Raw genomic sequence first — 16,384 nt, 5'->3', positions numbered from 1 at the left:
CATTTTACCAGTACTAGTTGTCTTCACTTTCACCTCTGTACATGCTTGGGCAAAGGTACAGTTTAAATAACTAGAAAAGATTTCATGAAATGACCTACACTGTCCGGGAATCAAACCAGGGTTGCCCCGATCGACAGTCAAACGCTCTACCTATTGAGCTGATGGACCTGCCTGCCAGATTCTATGATACTATATTATACTAGTACAGGAAATTGCAATATGATTTCACATAAAAAACAGCCTTATAAACAGATTGACCTGATTTATGAATAGAGATACTGACAAGTTGATATATCTCATAAAAATTGTTTAAATTGAATAATTTCCTCAGCTATAAAATAGTAATAAAAACCTTTTACCGGGCTTTCATATCAACTTTTTACTTCTTAACTGCTATAATATCTTTTGTACCATCTGTGAGTATTTTGATTTGTTTGATTGAGAATTCAGTTGATTTTCAGTGTGCCAGAGGAGGAAGTGATAGAAAAATCTGTATATTTCAAAGTGGACACACCAGTTTGTGGTTTGTAGCTCAATTAAATTGCTCATTGATTCCGGTATTTGGATGTGGTTTTGAGGTTTTTGTGGTTACATAGTACAAACCCAGTCTGAGATGTTTGTTTTCATTAACCTTCTTTTTTGTATTACTTCATCTGAAAAAAGTAGTCCTTGCACAATTTTCATAGTCATTATTTGTCTGTTTCATCTATTGCTGAATTTTAAGTATCTATTGTATACACTTAGTTAGTTTATACAAATTTTTTTTAGTGTTGGAAGCTAAAAGCTAATTGGAAACTTTGAAAACAGCTCCTTTCACCAAAAACCCTACTAAAACAATAATGTTTTAAAATTTTTTTGCATATGGAAAAAAACCGGGTTGACCCTTTAAGGGTTTTTAACCCATGCGGCCACAATTTTAGATTATATCCAAAAGGGTTTAACCCTTCGACCATCTTGTCCCTTGTGTAAGAAATTTTAAAAATCAAAAAATTTTGGGGTTGCGTAAATATGAATAAACCCAAAGGTTTTAAATTTTAAAGGTGGCACAGGCATAATACTTATCTCTAGCAGTTTAATTTTAGTGTTCTTGCTTACGTTTTTAATTTTAATATTAGAAAATTAGAAAAAGCCATTTTTTTGTCAGAAAAAGCTTTCTTTGAAATTTTCCAGTATTTTGAAAAAGTCTAACAAATTTTTGTAAAACTTCTGCACAGAGTTTTAGGTGGGGGAATTAATAATTGCTGTAGATTTATTGTTATAACAGCTTTAAATTGGCATTGCAAAAGCAAATGAGCAAATAAGCACATGAAATTAAAATGGGAAATGTAAGTTATTGATTTAGTGCATAGATTTTGAAATGGGCAATTTCCAAGCAATTACTTATTCTTGTTTACTCAATTTCACTTTTTGTAGTTATTGTAGCATAAAATACACATTGATTTCTGTAACTATCAAATTTACAATCTAAAAGAATATGTAAAAAAGGAAATCCAGTGTGGAATTCTATCCTTTATTCTACTCTTATTACAAAGTAGTTTACTTTCAGAGACTTGACAAACATAAGATTAGAAGATTCAGAGTGGAAGATTAAAACCTTGCCACTTGTCCGTCTTTCAACATGGTAATAACCATTTTTTTGGGGGGAGTGGCGGGGGCTCATAATATTTAGAGAAATTTCAAAATAATTAGTTTTGGCTAAGTATTGAACAGAACAAAGCACAGAATGTCAGATGTGCTGAATGGTCTTGCTCTGCACTGATCACATGGGTAGATTCAGTTGTCACTAGCAGGCTGAAGGTTAAATGGCAAACCTTTTTTTGGTTGCTGGGATCCGGCAATTCTAGGAGTTTTTAGTTGTAAGAAAAATGTGAGAATAAATTTTTTTTAATTGAACAATGAACATTTTTTCTGATATTTTTGTAAAGAAAGGTACAATGAATCTAATGTTACCAGCGGCAGCCACTTCGGCTATGTGACACAAAGCAAGTAGTCGGAAAATTGAATAATAAAATCTTGTACAAAAAATGTTTAAACCCACCCCCGGGATTTTCAAATGTTATTGATGTTTAAAAATTTTACTTTCATGGCCACCCTTTAAAAGGGATGACATAGGGAAAATTTCTGTACCAAAACTTTATTGCTTATCTGGGATTAAAAAACCCTTTCCCCCAAACCCCTTTTTTTAAGGGGCCCAAAAAAGTAAAAAATCATCTTATTTTCCAAATTAAAATTAATTTTTTACCTGGGCCCCAATCAGCATTTTAGAGTTTTTTAAAATTTGCAATGGGGGGGTTTTTGGCTCAAAAATTTTGATTATTTGAATGTAAAAAAAGTCATTTAATTTAAATTTAAGGATTTTTTGACCAACAATTTAAATTTCATTTAAATTTCATTAAAAAGGGCCCCTTTTAAAATATGGTCAAAAGTACACACAAAAATTTTTTACAGATGGGTTTTTAAATTGGGTTAAAACCCCCAGTTTAAACATGTCAAAAAGTTTTTTAAAAAAAAAAAATATCAAAAAATACTTTCTTTTTCAAAATTTTTGCTTCATTTAAAAAATTATTTTAAATTCCCTGTGATTTTATAATATTATGCTTTGCAGTAAAAGAAAATTAAAAACCCAAAAACTGGATATCCCCTCGGGAAGATTTAGGGTTGGGAAATTTTTTCCATTTCAGTCATTACTGGGCCCTTTTTAAAAGTTGTTATAAAGGTTTTTTTCAAAAATCGAAAAACGGATTTAAATTTTATTCACAATATTTAAAAATTAAGTTAAACTTTTTATTTTGGAAACCCAAAAAAAAACTTCACATTTTTGAAAAACCCGTGGGTTTGGTTTTAAAACCCGTTTTTTTCTTTTTCTTTATGTCATGTATGAGTTACATTAGTTTTGCATCAAGCTCTGACAATGTAGAATTTAATAGTCAAACTGACTTGAAAATATTTCATCACTCTACAATATATCATGAACTTGTAGCGATGACTGCACTCAATGCACCTCTACAAATTCCGGGGTATTATGCAATTTTATGCAGTTTTTAATGTCATTTGAAATATATCATCAAGTGTTGGAATGTTATACTTGCCAACAATAATGTTTCCCAGCTTGTCAACTTGAATGATGACAGACATCACTAACAGATGCTGAACTATTTCTTTCATTCTTTAATAGTGTGATAAACAATTGTACATGAGCAAAATGTCATTTGAGGAATTCAACAGATTATTATCATTTTGTAAAGTGTGTAATATGAATGTATTAGAAAATAAAATTAATACCATTATCTACAGGAATAAGAAAAGTCAATTTAATCACAGTGAGCTAAGAAATAATATACTTTAAACTGACAAACTTAATCAGTGACATGTTATAATTTGTCAATGAGATAATTATTGTATCTTTCACTGTTTTTAATGATTTTCCCAGTGTCAGTCACTTAGTGAAAATATATGATGTAAATGATAAAGGAACTAATGAAGATGTGAGCTTTATTTTGCAAGTTGCTTATTAAATGTTATGTGGATTTTATTTATAATTCTAACAGAGTGATTTCTCTGTTCCAGAAGAAACAACTAACAGATTCTTAAGAGTGCAGAGTGTAAGATATCATTGTATGGGAGTTAATTTTCTTTTGGGGTCTCAGTGGGCCAAGTTTGTTAGGGCTACCCAGTTTAAATAACTTGCCCCTCACTGCTATGAGTTCAAATCCTGTAAGAGACTTAGAATTCTCTTGTTAGCTAATTAAGGTCTGTAGTTCTACATTGGTGACCACTAGTGACTCCACCAGTAAAGGTGGAAAGTCTCTGTATGACCTTTACAGTGTGGTTGTTTTTGCAGATTACTTTTAGTCTCACGGCAGTAAGCCATTATGAATTCAACAGAGCACAGTTTGGCCGCAGCATCTTTCCTGGGTTACTAAGCCCAACAAATTGTGCGCTTTTGGGCTTTTTATTATATAGAAGATGGCGCCCTCAGGCTGTCAAGATACAGTGTGAATGACTGAAGAAAAGAATTCATGATTAATCACAATGAAAGTGATCTGTATTATTCAGTATTCAAACCTGGGTCTTCCGATTCACAGTCCAGTGCTCTATAAGTTGAGCTAACCATATGGTTTTTTTTCAGCATCAAAAAAAGTTTTGTACTTTTTTATTACTATTTCCATGAAGTCAGAATATTATGACTATCACTCAGATATGGCAGATAAAGATGAGTATAAAATAATTACACACAAGTTTATTGAAACGATTCCTGCTATTCACCTGAAGGAGAAAGTCAAAGTTAATTAATTTCTGGAGAATAATATTGTACCTTTACATGTTTTTTTCTTTTCTGCTTTTTCTCCTATAATTAAAGTCTGTAATAGTGATTACTTTTACAGGTATGGAAGATTATTCTGCTGAAACAGAAAAAAAAAAATATTCAAAATAAGTTATTTATTTTGAGCGGATAATTTTGGCTGCAGGTAAATTTCTATTTTCAAACTTTTCTTTTTGATATAATTCTTCTATTTCTGTATGGTATTTTAAGAAAATAAGCTTAAAGAATGTTTATACTGCTTTTTTCTATTCCCCAAAGGCAGACTATTAAGTGTATTACAAGGCTTTTATTCAAAGTTTTCATGAGAAATAATTACGAATTAGGTACTTGATATTTTACGTGCTTGATATCAATATAACAAATTGAAACAAAGAAGTTGTCTATCAGTTGAATCAGAAAATATTTACTGCTTTCAAATAAATTACTTATCATAATTAAATCCACAATGATAGCTCCTTTTGGCTTGCATATCAGTTGATAGAAATATTGTTAGAAATATTAAAATTACAAACTAATTGCAACCGTTTTATTCAGGGTTTTTCCTAGGAATTTCAGACAAGGGTCCATAATACCCCCATGTTTGAGATTTTGGGAGTCCACTGAAGTTTTTAAGGGTCCACATATTGAAACTTTGCAACATTCACTATCCCTGCTTGATCATAAGAATGTGTTTGAATAAGAGAGTCTATGTCTCTCTAAGCTCCAGCAGGTGGGGTGGTTTTGACCCTCGGTGTTGCTTTGAAATTTGTAACACCCAAGGTTAACCAAAATCATCTTTCCTGCTCCGGTGCCATATGACCTTAAACCAAACCAACAACAAACAATCATATTTAGAATAAATATTTTGGAAAAACAGAATGAGCGAATGATCTTAAATTTTGCACACAAATTATTGGTCTAGACTTACATCAAATGCAATATTTATCTGGAAAAAATATTTCCAGTCCACCTTGTCAAGAGGCCTCAGCGGAATCCCTTTAAATAATTCTCAGAAGGGCATCAGAGGTTGTAAAACAGTTAATATTTTATAAATATTTTATGAGCTATGCTGGATATATTCAGGGGTATTTCTATCATTTAAAGTGCAACAATTAGTTTTGCCTTTTTGATTATATTGACATGATTATAAACAAACAAAGGGACATAATTGTCTTGAATTGGAATATTGTCTGAAGTACTCACCCTAGAGAAATCAAGAGAATTTCAATGGATATATATATATATACTTTATACATTGACTGTTTGTGCATGTATGAGGGAATGCCAATTGTCAGTTAAAGAGTATGTCTGTTGTTTGTCACAAATAATGACTTATGGGATACAAGATAGGGTGTCTCTGTTGTTTCTTTTTTTTTTGCCAATTTATTTGAGTGTTGCTTTTTCAGGATGATTCCTGACATAAAATGCATTAGTTTGTCTACTCGCTGATGTTGCACTAAGTTGACTGCAATAAATAATTAAAAGCACAAGGACTGCAGCCTTTGAAAAAAGCTTTATCATCTTTGTTTTTTCACAGAGACAAAATGTAGATTATCTCAGTTTAAAAGCATTTTTATTAAGGTTTTATTGCGAAGAAAAAAAACAACATTTGTCACTATAATAATTTATGGTTCATATTCTGGACACAATGTTTTACCCTAAGCGTGCTGGCGGCAACATATTCTACCCATGGCAACCAGTGTAGAACAAACCGCGCCAACTGATCATGGTCTGCACTGTTCTGTATTTCGTCCATATATATTTGGAAATTTTCACTAAACATGAGGAATGGTTTAGTCTAGATTAAAAGATGGGCAAGTCCACTTAAGGGGATATTTATTAGCTTATTTTTATGGGTTAACAGCTTTCCTCCTTTGGTAGTTTATGAATATACTTTTTACAGAATGTATATTTTTTCACAGATATCTTGATTTTCTTGCCCATGTTATGGTCACTAATCTTTCTCAAGCTGTGATTATCTTTATGTGAAGAATTAATTTACTGAAATTAATCAGGGCTTTATCATGTGATATAAACCAGCTGTGAATGGAGGATATCTGTGAATAAATATTGGTCAGTTGCATTTATCTCATAGTATTTACCCTTAGTTGACCTTAAAATGATTAAAGCAGTGATTAACATCATTTTCAAATTTCAGGGGTCCATTTTGTGCAGGCTCTGTAATAAAAGGGATCAGGTCACTAATTTAAGGGGTCCAACCACTTATTTAAGCAATGTATTTCATTACTATACTCCGTTATTTACTGAACATATCTTAAATATAGCAAATTAACATTGTATTGCAAGGTTTATTTATTATGATTTTAATGAAAATCTAATAAAACAATATAATGTTTTTATGCATCCCCTTGGATGCACAAGGTAAAGAATTGTACATCAAAATGTACTTTTTTGCGGTATATTAATTGATACAGGAATCTGCGTCCAGTAAATCAGTGTTTTTGAATTTTTACTTGTAAATAAGTTTCATGACTTTGGACAGAAAATTTTTATCTTAGTATGAGAATAAGTGGAAGTTAAATTGACAGATTTTCAATGCTTAAAAAGTATGGGTCCTTTATGAAAACCATTTGTCTGAAGTAAGTAAAGTTTAAATGAAATACAGAATTAAAGTATCAATTATTTTACTGTGAGGAGTGAATTCTGGAGATATTTTCCAGTTGTATTAATTGACAGATACGACAGTATTGGCTAATCTTGGCATCTTTTTTAGTTCAAATCAGTAAAACAACAAAGTTAGTTGAAAGAATAACATAGTTATGTTTAAAGAGCTAATTTTAAGAAAGAAGCTTTCTCATTGGTCAGTTTGAAAGTTTAATTACAAATAAACCAGATTTCTAGACTCAAGTGTACCACCTTTATAATAAATCCATGTATGAATCAGGTGGGATTATTTCTTATTTGGTATTTTATTCTTATTAGGGAGAGAAATGATTGATCAAGAAAGGAAATATTACTGAAGTTTCCTCATAACAATGTTAGATTGTCTCTTCAGAGAGAAAACTTAGAATGTTAAAGGTGTCTCATTGGACAGAGTTTTTGTCTGATTCTGTATAGACTTATGATTATAAGTTTCTGTGAAAAAAAGGAGTACCTCCACCTTCTATTTTATCTTGTAAGTGCCCGTCTACACCTATCCAAGTCTTGAATGCAAGTATCATATTCTCTTGCATTGGATAGTGTAGACACCCTACTTGAATGAGTTTTAAAGAGAAATTATGTGACATCCAAGAAGATAATTCCTTGCAAGAAAGTTAGAACACGTTCTATTTTTCTACAAGTTTTTGGCTGTCAAGACACTGATAACACCGGTTTGACACAAAACATGTGCCCGAAGGTTTGATAGTGCTGTTATTTTTATTATTTTCTGACTTTTTGTTGTTGATTCAGTGTACATGCCCTTTGAATTTCAGTAAATGATTACAATGTCTTGGTCAAAGGAACAAATCAATACGCTGATACACAGAAGAGCAAAAAAATAAAAAATAAATAAATACATTGTAAAAAAATAAAAAAGAGCTCTTTTTCAAGTAGAGTCAAAATGGATTTAAAATGATCTTGTTCATTTAGTGAATAACTTTCATCAAATAAAGAATTTGCATCAAAATAAATTTTTGTCACATTTTTTCAATTTAAAAACAAAATGAACGCATTTCATTTACTCCATTCTGTTTTAGCTAATTGCATCATTTTCCCCCGCTTTTTTCACATATTTTACAGAAACATGATAGTCTTGCAAAGACAAAGGTATAAATCCTGGGCTATCTTAATGAGGCATTTCAGTAAAAATTGTGCCTGAAAAAATGTTGAAAGGACCATTTATTTAGCTTATCTAAATGTGACATGTAAGAAACTTGAATAGGTGTAGACACGGCTTAACACTATAGAACTTTTTTATACATTGTAAAAGGTGATACTGTTTATGATTTTACTGAAGACTGAAGGTACTATAATTGAACTACATTGATTTTCAATTTGTAAATTTTTTTCCTGTTATCAAAATTGCTTATAAGCCAATGCCTAACAATTATGTGTATGTAGATGATTTAAAGAGCAGTCTCAGATTTGCTATATAAAAATTACGTAATCAGTTGATTTGGAAATAGATGTGAAATGAAACAAATCTGTGATTCCATAGTCAACCCTTTTTTTCCCTGCTTTTGAAATACTTCACTGATATAGTGACTGTCCTTCAGTAGATTATTCTTAATTCTACATGTTACAGGTATGCATGCCACATGTACCTGTGATGTAAGAAGTATAAGTTGTTTTTTATCATGCAGAGTGTTAGCATGATGTGTGTTAGCATGCAAAGTGTAAGTTTAAAGCTCAACTCAAGTGATAGTTTTAGTTAGGGGTCTCCTTAACAGGGGGATGAAGATCACTGACTTTGACCGCTTTACCCCCAATGGTGTGGGTTTGAATCCCGTCAGAGACAATGAGTGCTATTTTGTGAGGAGACATTCATACTAGCCTGCAAAAGGTCTGACGTTACTCACGTGACTACCATGCCTGAAGTAAATCAACAAACTCCAACAAACATTTTTGACAGTATCAGTGGTAATAAGTACCACCTGCAACAAGGAAACAAAAATTATTCCAATTGTTAGTTAGAAATACACAATAACCTTATGAATTATTGTAAAAAATTAACTGATTTTCTGTGTCACCTGTTTTAATTGGTGTCAGAAATGACGTATGTTTTAATGGTGTTATATTATTCTTGGAAATAGCTGTTAGAGTTTTACAACAAAACAGGTGGAATAACAATATTAGCTTGTATGCCACAAACATGCCCAGAAAATGCAGCTTGTAGTTTCTGGCTCATCAAGTAACAACATTAAGATCTGTTTTCTTGATGGATGATCCTGATATAAATACAAAATTTGCCAAAATAACATATGGGGGTGGTGAATTGTTAAAATACCGGCAATTTTACATGAGTGATGAAAATACTTACCTTGATAAGACAAGGTTCTGTTTTGGTATTTTTTAATAGCGTTTAATGATAATTATGATGTGTAATGGGAGGTTTCAAGTGGCGCCCCCTGTTGTCTTACATTTATGCAGATTGAGTTTGTGGTTTGATGAAATATGTGTATTTTTTTTCCATGCAGTATGCCAGATTTTGAATACAGGAAACAAGCCTTCTCAGATTTGAAAAGCACAGCACATAATAAACAACAGAATTACTCCTTGAAAGAATATCACGTAAAATATTATGAAAATAACAACTGCCTTTGACGTCATTTCAACAACAAACTTTTCTGTATCTATTGTAAAAAGAACTAGCAAATTTGACATTTAATGCCACAAATGGTTTTGTGACAGTATCGGCTTATTGCTAGCAATTATTTACAAAGGGAAGTCATTCTCCAAATTCTGTTTGTGAACTGAAAAATTTCTTTCTTTTATAAATTTTCCAGTTTTTTTATCACTTACAATATGGTTATATATTAAAAATATTTTTAGAAATATCAATGAGCTGAATACAGGTTTAAAATTCAAGGGAAACCACCCACTAGTCATAATAAATACCTCCCTTTTATATTTAGGCTGGGTCTTAAACGGTAGTAATGAAAGACCTATGCCTTTGAATATGTAAAATTCTCCTACCTACCTTGGACATGTATTGATCAAATGTCTTATGTCAAATACTAATGCCTGTGTTTTGCCCTATATATAAGTATACTGAAGAACATTCAAGGTAATAATCATCAGTCAGTAAAGTCAGCCTTGATGTCCAAATTACAGTCTGATCAGAGTCAAATAGAAATGACTGGCCGCTTGATTTAGATATCCAAATCCCTGAAGTTAACAATGTTTAATTCCAAATTAAAAGCAAAGGATTTCGAGTAATGTAAGGGGTAATAATAGAGAGTTTGTTTTAGTTTAATACAACTTCCTTGAGTTAGTGTATAATTTTAGTTCACTTGCCTTGTGTCATGAGTCTAGTTTTTTTCTTGAGCATGATTGTCTGCATGAATATCACCATGAGATGCACAGTTGAAGCATGTTGAAACTTCTTGATGCATTGAGGGGTTTTTGACATAAATGTTCACCATTGTGAGGCAGAGTTTTGTGCACAAAATTCAGGTCCCATTGACCAATGTCAAGGTCACAATTATTGGTCCAAGGTCAGATAGAAGAGATCAAGATGAGTATAAACCATTTAAACTTCATGAACTGAGGATTTCAAATAAGAAATGTTCACATGTCATGAGACTGAGCATTTATCAACAACTTTGCTTATTATCATTCTTATGTACAACATATGCAACTTGTTTCTAAAATGTCTGGTGGGTTGTTCAGACAATGATATGCAATTAGTAAGCTGTGATGTAAACATTTCTTGGTGGTTTACCAAAGAGAAACTTATTTTTTGCCTACAGATCATCTTTCTTTTCCCAAAAAAACAAATACCAAAAAAAAGAAATCCCCCAAAACCAGAGACAAACTGTTGAAGCAAACAATATTCTCCCACTTCACATAAGCAATAAAACCAATAATGTTTATGTTTTAATCATAACTGACGCAATGAAAGTCATCAGAAGTTCTGTTCTTCCATACATCATATTTATGTTTTTGGTTTAGAGGTTAATTATGAGCGGAGCTTTGAGATTAATTCCAAGAAGAATCTATTTCCAGATTACATAGTAAGCAAGTGTTATATAATTTTCTATTATTTCTATACAGCATTTTATTACAATGGAAGTGGATTTGTAATTGGGCCACATTGCCCATATTTGAGTACTCTGTTCACTGCTTGATCGAGTGGCCCCATGTGTTTGTTAGGTCCTGCTCTTTGCTGGCATGCTATCAACTCAAAGTTGTCAGAGTGTTTGTCAATACTTATTGCTATGTATGACTGTTTCAGCTACTATCCAAAAGCCTCATTTTCTGTGATGCCATTTGTTACTTTCTGTGCTGCAACTTCTTTTGCTGCAAATTTCTGTTTTGTGCACAGAAAGTGTTTTAATTAGTTTCAGTTATTCCAACAGATTTTTAACTCACCTGAAGCAAAGGTTCAGGGTGAGCTATAAGTATCAAAGGGGGATGCTCTGGTGTCCGTCATCAACATTCATCTTCTTCTCTGAAACTGCTGGACAGATTTACTTCAAATTTGGCCTGTAGCATTCTTGTGACAGTCAAACTTAAATTTAGGGTCAACAGAGCTGAAAATAGAAAACCTTAAATCTTGATTCTTCTTCTACTGAACTAATTGATGGATGATCATCAAACTTTGTCTGTAGCATTCTTTGGTAGCCGTATGTCAAATTTGCTCATATTGATTTGATTGGCTCATTTTACGGGTCACTAAGCTAGAAATAGAAAAAAAAACCTTTAAACATCTCCTTCTACTGAACTACTCGATGGATGATCATCAAACTTTTTCTGTAGCATTCTTAGGTAGTCTTTTATCAAATTACTTGAATTACTTTGATTGGCCCTTTTTAGGGGCTGCTAAAGCTAAAAATAGAAAAACTTAAACATCTTGTACTGAACTAATTGATGGATGATCATCAAACTTTTTCTGTAGCATTCTTAGGTAGTCTTTTATCAAATTGCTTGAATTAATTTGATTGGCCCTTTTTAGGGGCTGCTAAAGCTAAAAATAGAAAAACTTTAACTATTCTGTATGATGAATAGATAAAACTGACTGTTTCTTTGTAGGGCTAAATTGCAAGGTGTATTAAGGTTTTGAATTTCTAGAATAGACACTGCCCTTAGCCTGCTAATCGCAATAGATTCTGTGCTGTCTGATCATAGTCTGCATTGTCCACTTTTCATTCAGTAAATATTTTTTAAAATTTCTTAAAATGATGAATGGTTTTGTCCCGGATTGAAAGATGGACAAATTCATTAAAGATATTTAGCAAGATCAGAGTTAATTTGAAATTCATGTATAATATGAATGTTAGGAGTAACTACTGGTGTCTATCTGTCAATCATGAAGCAAGGATATGGTGAGAAATGACAATGACAAAATTATAAAAGACCCTGTTTTTAAATGTGTTTTTAAATGTCAAGGTTTTCTGTCTCAATAAAATTAATTGATATTTATGTTTTTGTGTTCCCATAAGATCTGTATTTCTGTGTAGCAATAAATCATGGAGATACAAGTTTGCATGCTATATTATTAAGTAAGAAACTCTGTAAAGCTATGAATGAGCTGATGGACAGGCAACTTTTATTTCAATGAAATTTTGACCACTAATTACTATACAGATTATTGCACCCTATTTTACATTTAGATAGGGGAATACATTTGCTTAATATGCTTTCAAAAAGGCCAAGCTTCAGCTCTTGGATTGCACTGAGTATGATTTAAAAAAATATGTATGTTAAATTTCTATGCTGTTAATGGTATCTTCGATTTCTAAAGATAATTATCATAAGATGATGACCTACATATTTAACCACAGTATTAAATATTCAAATATTGACTTCTGCTTTTTTGCTAAAGGGCAGGTTGGTTACATGCATTAACTGAAGCGGTCCATGAACAGGTTTCCATTTCACTGTATATCCAATGTAAAGGCATAGGCTTGCAATAAACAAAAAATAAGATTTGAAAGATATTACAAAAGTAAGAAGAGATACTGTCCTATTAAAGTGGCAATTTAATTCACACCACCTGGCAGTATCAACTTATCTTTAGAAATTAAATTATATTTTTTTAGTTTTTTATTGAGGAAAAAACCCAGCAGCTATATGTAAATTGACTATTACAACAACATTTGTGATTATTGTATATTCAAATGTTTCAAAGTATGTCTAAATAAGTTTCTACAGAATGGATTTTGTATCATTTGCCTTTCAAATTCATGGTGCTTACATTGGAAAAGTGTGGCTGACTGGGATGTTACATCATGCATTAAAGTCGCCTTTAGCTTTTATTTTCAGTTGGTGAAACATTTTTGTGTTGTTTCAAACTAAGTATTTTAGTATTTTTATCTTGGAAAAGTGCATCATATTTTTGTTCAGCTTTCTTCAAAACAGCGTCCGGAGAGCAGAAAGCTATTTATAACATGTCAGTGATGTTCATTTCTAAAAATAGGAGATAAGGAAAATGAATCGGCAGCTCTACTAATTTAAATATAGAGTGCAGACCGGCAGATTTGGGGTATTGAGGGGTTTCCTTATTGTTTATGTATTCTATTGTCAGTAAATTTCATTTTTCACCTTAATTAATCTTTTGATTAAAAAATCACAATTATATGAAACTATTTATCAAAAAAAAACATATGTAACATTTAGAAATGCTGAAGGCTGCTTTAAGTTACCTGTTGATTGAAAAACATGACTGAAATATTGACTTTAATTAAGTCTTGTTTGTTGTTGAATGTTTTTACTTAGTATTATATATCATGGGACAAAATACATTAGCCTTCAATGATAATTTTATTGATTGGCCATACAGTTAGTGTTTAATTTTCATTTTCTTGCAATTTAGTCTTGTACCACTGGTCCTGTGCTGTCATTGCCCTCACATATTTGATTAGCTGTTGAAATTTCCTGACCAGTATGGTGAAGACATTTAAGTGTATGATAGTATAAGAGTTCTCTGACTTCTTTCATAATGACAGGACATTCCTAAGATTTGGTTCCTGATCTTTTCTGACTTTATAGGATTTCATTAGTCACGCAATGTTACTGGTGACATATTAAATATATATTATATGAAAGCAAGAAAGTCATGAGCGGGAAATTATACATAAAAAAACATACCAAAAATACTTCAACTAGATGATAGAATGTTCTCCGTGTTTGATATATTGAGGAAAATGTTATATAAGTATAAAAATGATCTGGGTTTGTTGACACCTAAATGATATAAATGTAGGTCTTCTTATGTATGTTTTATGGCTTTTTTTTTGTCTGCTTGACTACCTAAAGAATAGTTGAATAATGTTTGATCCAAATTTCAATTCAATTCTTATAAGCCACTGAAGGTATTCTCTTGACATGTCACACACTGTCCTTAAAATAATGTAGGTCATGGACATATTAGTGTCACTGCTTTGTGAATATTTAAGAAAGCCCCTGATCGAGGTTTTGTATGCTAGTTCCAACAACCATTGTTGAAGGTATTCACAAATATTTGATCATAATCATAGCATTTTGCTGAAGTTCAAGACCCATAACTCTAGCATATATTTTGACTGAATTATGCACCCCTTATTGAAATTAGAATTTTCAGGTTTTTAAGATTTTAACATGCATTACAGGTATTTACTTATGAAAGATCACACATGTCTTTGGTTCCTGGACAAAGACCCATAACTCTAGCACATATTTTGCCTGAATTGCACCCCTTGATGAACAAAGAATTTGCTGGTTTTTAAGATTTTTACATAAAAATTCCACAGTCATAGGTATTCACATCTGAAACTTCACACACTTGCCTTTAATGACACAATTTTATGTCATGGACAAAGACCCATAATTCTAGCTTGGATTCTGTTTGAACTATTTCTGACCATTATGAGTTTGGTCAGACTGCATGGCTGTGTGAGATGACCTGACTATAGTTATAGGCTATTAATATAACCACTTCAGCAGGTGAAGGATTAACTTGCTTACCTAGAATCCTTTGCCCCTAAATACCACATTGGGTTTGAATGAAGCTATGAAACATTGAATACTTTCAAAATGAAGAGGCTATACCAACAATATGATGGTAGCCTGATGTTTCTTCCTACCAGCCTGACATCTATACCAACAATATGATGGTAGCCTGATGTTTCTTCCTACCAGCCTGACATCTATACCAACAATATGATGGTAGCCTGATGTTTCTTCCTACCAGCCTGACATCTATACCAATAATATGATAGTAGCCTGATGTTTCTTCCTACCAGCCTGACATCTATACCAACAATATGATGGTAGCCTGATGTTTCTTCCTACCAGCCTGACATCTATACCAACAATATGATGGTAGCCTGATGTTTCTTCCTACCAGCCTGACATCATTTTGTCTGAAATAATTCACAAAGGAATACCTCCATAATGGTATCTTCCTCTGCAAACAACAAAAAACTGGCACAGTCAATAATTCAGTGCAGACACATAGACAGGCAGAAAGAAGGTTTATAAAAAAAGTCAGGCTCCTATATTTGAGATGAAAGTAGACTATTGAAAATTACCTCATTAGCTAAATGATGCATTATAGATATTGTACTTGGCAGTTTATTTTTGTTTAGACCTCATTAACAACATTACTCTCCCTATTAAGATAACAGGAGTCCAAAACTGATAAATGAGTTTATTTAAAGGCCCATCATGCTGAAATTTTTTATGTACTTTAAAAATATGCTGAATCAGAATCTAACAGGTCTGATATTCTGCAGGAGATAAAACATTGTGTATGGATTCAAGAAGAAGTGGCACCTTAAACATTACAAGTGAAGATTTACAAAATGAACATTGTATATCATAATGTATAGACCATGCCAAACTATGACATTGTTTGACCTCTATTCAGAATGTTCATATCGACCTGTGCATTACTCATAAAAGGAATAATTTTTTGGTATAAGGAATATATTTTTTGTATTTAGGGCATGTAAGTTTTCGGGCTGATACTCCCACTATAAGCATGCATCTTCATATTTATAAGTGGTAATTATTGTCCATTATCATCTAGAAAGGGTTGAACTTCAATGTTTCAGTTTGAAAAACAGCTGTAGACTAGTTAGATACTAAAATAGAGGTGATAACAGGAATGAACACATCATTCCAACCTACTAGTCAAACAAAATAAATAAATGAATAAAATAATAGGGTTTTATTGTAAGCGTTTTAATACTTTATTCCTTATCACTTATATTACTTTTTAAAGATTTTTTTGTAGTAATTATTAAGGGAGTAGGTTGTTTTGTACTATAATAGCTTTTACTGCATCGTTAATTCTTTTTGTTGCTTAACTGAATATATACAGTATTAATTTTTTTTTCAGGGAGAAGCTTTTTTTGCACTATAATAGCTTTTACTGCCTTTCCTTTTTTTGTTGCTTATATACTTGTTTTATATTATAAATTACTATAATAGCTT

At 31.9% G+C, this 16,384-nt stretch overlaps 1 long non-coding RNA gene across 4 annotated transcripts in view; it reads left to right on the top strand.

Moving 5' to 3' along the window:
• LOC132753495 (uncharacterized) overlaps positions 1-16,384 on the top strand; it is a 51,580-nt gene that overhangs the window by 25,285 nt on the left and 9,911 nt on the right. For 2 of the 4 annotated variants that reach the window (XR_009628966.1, XR_009628965.1), the window contains exon 4: positions 4,386-4,469. The exons of the other annotated variants lie outside the window; for them this stretch is intronic. This is a non-coding gene — a long non-coding RNA (uncharacterized LOC132753495). The remainder of the gene's footprint in view (positions 1-4,385; positions 4,470-16,384) is intronic. 4 annotated transcript variants of the gene reach the window in all.

Source organism: Ruditapes philippinarum, unplaced genomic scaffold (assembly GCF_026571515.1).
Source record: "Ruditapes philippinarum isolate M1 unplaced genomic scaffold, ASM2657151v2 ctg3015_1_1_1_1, whole genome shotgun sequence".
NCBI classification, from domain to species: Eukaryota; Metazoa; Mollusca; class Bivalvia; order Venerida; family Veneridae; genus Ruditapes; species Ruditapes philippinarum.
This window is presented reverse-complemented; position numbering and strand designations above follow the sequence as displayed.